We start from the raw sequence: 5,368 nt of genomic DNA, 5'->3' as shown, positions 1-5,368 counted from the left end.
CATACATGTACACATAATTATATATATATATATATACACACACATATACATACATGTACACATTAGTTAATAAATCGTATGATATAGACCTGGTAGCTTGCTGGTGAAGCACATTCCATATGGCAGCGAGCTGGCAGAAACGTTAGCACACCGGGCGAAATGCTTAGCAGTATTTCGTCTGCCGTTACGTTCCGAGTTCAAATTCCGCCGAGGTTGACTTTGCCTTTCATCCTTTCAGGGTCGACAAAATAAAGTACCAGTTAGGCACTGGGGTTGATGTAGTCGACTTAATCCCTTTGTCTGTCCTTGTTTGTCCCCTCTATGTTTAGCCCCTTGTGGGCAATAAAGAAATATATATATATATATATGTGTGTGTGTGTGTATATATATGTAGGTATATATATATATATATATACACACACACACATACATACATATATGTACACATATATTCACAGGTGTACGTGCACATATATATATATATATATATATATATATATATATATACACATTCACATATACATATGTAAACATACATGCACACACATACATATATGTACACATATACAGGTATATGTGCATATATACATACATATATGTATGTGTGTATATATATATATATATATATCTATATACACATTTACATAGGCACACATACACATATATTATTGGTGATTGTATAAACAAGTCAAAGGATAATTTTATATCTATCATAACATGCTTGGAGTGTTTAGAGGTGTGTTTAACATGAGTGGAATTCTGGGTGTTTTAATTTTATTTTTAACTTAAATTTATATTATTTAATAACAAAAAAAAATATATCACAAAGCAAAAAAAGAAAAACAACAAAAAACAATGCCTTCTTTGCCATTGAATAATCGTTTTTTTTTTTGTTTTTTTTTTTCTAATGTCATTATTTCTTTGTGTTTGTATTTTTGTCTTTATCTTTTTGGACTATGGCCATGCTGGGGCACCACTTTAAATGGTTTAGTTGAACAGACTGAAGCCTGGTACTTATTCTATTCCTACTTTCGCTGAGCTGCTAAGTTACAGGGATGTAAACAAACTAACACTGGTTTTCAAGTTGTGGTGGTGGGAGAAAACACAAACTGAAGGACACATACACATACAAATACACACTCATACATGCATACACATGCACACAAAGATCATTCATCTTTTACTTGTTTCAGTCACTAGACTGCAGCCATGCTGGAGCACCACTTTTTTGGTTGAATGAATCCACCCCCAACACTTATTTTCTTTTAAGCCTGGTACCTATCACCAACCATTAAAATGGACATCTCTGCAGAGTACCAAAGATTCCTCACCCTCTATCAACAGTAAGGACCCATTTCTGAACAGCTTGGGTTTCAAGGGTCCAAGACTCTTCTCTGCCAAATAACCCCCAAAGATCTACAAGATGTAAGTGTGGATATTTTCAAAGAATATTTGGACCAATTTTTATCTGAGGTACCGGAGGAACCTACATCATGGCAATAAATACAAAAGGAAGCACCTCTGTCTAGTCCGTTTCTTTACTTTATCAGAACTGGTTCAAGAGTAAGGGCTGGAAAGTAAGTGTGAAATAAAAGCCAGTCACATAAGTGGTGCTCCAGTATGGCTACAAACCTTGGCTGAAACCAGTAAAGTTAATGCCATATGAGTGGAATATGGGGGAATCTTTGTCTTTTGTTTTTCTGTAAATTTTAACTATATATATATATATATATATATAGCGCAGGAGTGGCTGTGTGGTAAGTAGCTTGCTTAATAACCACATGGTTCTGGGTTAGGTCCCACTGCGTGGCATCTTGGGTAAGTGTCTTCTACTATAGCCTCAGGCCGACCAAAGCCTTGTGAGTGGATTTGGTAGACGGAAACTGAAAGAAGCCTGTCATATATATGTATATGTGTGTATATATTTGTGTGTCTGTGTTTGTCCCCCCAACATCGCTTGACAACCGATGCTGGTGTGTTTATGTCCCCGTAACTTAGTGCTTCGGCAAAAGAGACCGATAGAATAAGTACTAGGCTTACAAAGAATAAGTCCCGGGGTCGATTTGCTTGACTAAAGGTGGTGCTCCAGCATGGCCGCAGTCAAATGACTGAAACAAGTAAAAGAGTATATATATAGCATTAACTTTACCTCCATGTGGGGTTTGATAAAAGGAAGTGCCTGTGAAATATTGGGGTAGATTTAATATTCCTATAAAGCATCCTAGATGCAAATAGAATTATAATAGAAGATTAATGCTAACCTTACTTTTCAACTCAGTGGAATTGCTTAAATAAAGTACCAGTGAAATATAGGAGACAGACATGAAATGAGATGGATGTGTAATGGTAGCATGGAGGAGCCAAGGGCAAAACAGGATATGAGAAATCAAACATAATGTGGAACGAAGGAGACTGTGCTGGCATAGATTTGATAATAGAGATCCTCCCTGGGCCAGTTTCTCGGTTTCGATGGAGCATATATTTTCCCCTTGAATGGGACACCAGGCTGTCACAAGATTACTAATTTTTGCTAACTGAAAACTAGAGCAACACAAAATGGAGTGCTTTTGTTCAAGAACACAATGTATTGTCTGGCCCAGGAATTGAAACCACAATCTTACAATCATGAGTCCAACACCCTAACCACTGAGCCATGGACCTTCACATCCAGGCATTGAAGAGAGTCTGTTTCTGGAGTGAAATGAAGTGTCTTGCTCAAGAACACAATGTATTGCCTGATCCAGGAATTGAAACCACAATCTTACAATCATGAGTCCAACACCCTAACCACTGAGTCATGGACCTTCACATCCAGGCATTGAAGAGAGTCTGTTTCTGGAGTGAAATGAAGTGTTTTGCTCAAGAACACAATGTATTGCCTGGTCCAGGACTTGAAACCACAATCTTATAATCATGAGTCCAACACCCTAACCACTTAGCTACACACTTCAACTTGTGATGTGTATGGAGGATGACAACTCCATGAATGCAAGATCAAGTGCTTCTGATGAAAATTGACTGTGGAAGACATGGTTTTCCATTAGAAAAAAAAGATGTCTGGCAAGGGGAGATAATATTTTGCTTCGAAACGAGGAACATCCAACTAGAAAAATCTGCCTCAATGAATTCCGTCTGACCCTTGCCATCATGGAATAGGGGATGTTAAATGATAATGATGAAGAAGAGGACAGTAGGAGTAAAGGCATTATTAATTAAAATTTTTTATAACGAATTTCAGTAAACAGAGGAAATCCTTCTGCTTATCATCATCATCGTCATCATTATTGTTCTTATATCTGTTTTTCTATATGGACGGTACATGGCTCAGTGGTTAGAGTATCAGGGTCACAATCATGAGATAGTGATTTCTATTCCTGGACTGGGCTGTGTGTTGTGTTCTTGAGCAAGACACTTTATTTCATGTTTTTCCAGTTCACTCAGCTGTAGAAATGAGTTGTGACATCACTGGTGCCAAGCTGTATCGGCCCCTTTGCCTTTCCCTTGGATAACATCGGTGGTGTGGAAAGGGGAGTCTGGTATGCATGGGCGACTGCTGGTCTTCCATAAACAACCCTACCTGGACTTGTGCCTCAGAGGGAACTTTCTAGGTGCAATCCCATTGTCATTCATGACAGAAGGGTATCTTAATCCTTTTCAATATGGATATGGTTTAGATCAGTTATTCACAATCAGGGCCCACGTGGCTCTTGGGGGTCCATTCATAAGATCTTGTTAAAATTTACGTGCAATGCTAAATTGGTGATGCTTCTACAATATACAAAATATTTTATAATAAAAATACAAAAGTATTTTTGTAAAGATTGAATAGCTGTGGTGGTCCACCTGAATAAAATAGCAATCAAAGGGGTCCATTGGAAAAAATGGTTGAGTACCACTGGTGTATATGAAGTCCAGAAAAGCAGTTTTTTTTTTCTGTGGCTGGACACTTTTCCTGTCACTAACCCTTACCTATTTTCAAGTAAGCTTATTTTGTTTTGCTGCTTGTCATTTAACTTGTAGCATGCTTAGGCACATCATGACACCATACGAGTTTTCTCCCCTGTAACTGCAAGCGCACTGTCTCACATTGAGAGGGAAGAAAACTCATACGGTGACATGATGCATCTACAGCATGCTAAAGGTTAATATGAAAAATTGACAAAACACAGTCAAGTGCGAGAATTGTTTTATTGTAGAACATAAACAATGTCACTTTTTATAACAGTTTGATTGAGCTCTGTGCAAATTTGTCAAACAAATCTAACTTATCAGGTTTCGTAATTCCTATCAAATTCATTGAGTGCCACTTTCTTTCATTTGTCCTCTCACCCATACTAAACACACACACACACACCCACAGGACAGTCTTTCTCACAGTAAAATATGATAGAAGACTAAGATTAACTTTGTCTTTCATCCTTCTGTAGTTGATGAAAGAAAGTACTTGTAAAATACTGGGGTAGATGTAATGTTCTTATAAAACACTCGAGATGTAAAAGAGATTATAACAGAAGACTAACTTTACTTTTCTTCCTTCTGAGGTTGATAAAATAAAGTAGTAGCGAAATACTGGGGTAGATTTAATATTCTTATAAAACAACCTAGATATGAATAGAATTATATTAGAGGACTAAGATTAAATTTACCTTTCACCCTTCAGAGGATGTGAAGAGAATTCTTATAGAAGACTATGATTAACTTTACCTCTGATCCTTCTAGAACTAATACAATAGAGTACCAGTGAAGTACTGGTGTAGATTAAATATTCTTATTAATATCCTAGATGTAAATGGAATTATATTTGAGCTTTTATCCTTGTGGGATTGATAAAATAAAGTTGCAGTGAAATACTGGGGTAGATTTAATATCCTTCAAAAACACCCTTGGTGTGGATGGAATCATTACAGAAGACTAATACTAACTTTACCTTTCGTCTTTTTGTGAAGTTGATAAAATATAGTAGCAGTGAAATACTGAAGTAGATTTAATAGTCCTATAAAACATCCTTGATGTCAATGGAATTTAAATAGATGACAAAGATGAAATTTATCTTGGATTGATAACATAAAGTAGCTGTGAAATACAGCAGCAGATATATTTCGATAAAACACCCTAGATGTAAATGGAATTATATTTGAAGACTAAGACCAACTTGTGGGATTGATAAAATAAAGTTGCAGTGAAATACTGGGGTAGATTTAATATTCTTTACAAACATCCTGGATGTGCAAGGAAGACTAACACTAATTTTACCTTTCATAATTGTGGAATTGATAAAATAAAGTATCAATGAAATACTAGGATAGGTTTAATATTAGTATGAAACATCTTAGATGTGAATGGAATTATATTACAAGGCAAACTTTAA

This window comes from Octopus bimaculoides, chromosome 29, assembly GCF_001194135.2.
Source record: "Octopus bimaculoides isolate UCB-OBI-ISO-001 chromosome 29, ASM119413v2, whole genome shotgun sequence".
NCBI lineage: Eukaryota > Metazoa > Mollusca > Cephalopoda > Octopoda > Octopodidae > Octopus > Octopus bimaculoides.
The sequence above is the reverse complement of the archived record's forward strand: the minus strand, read 5'-3'. Positions refer to the sequence as shown.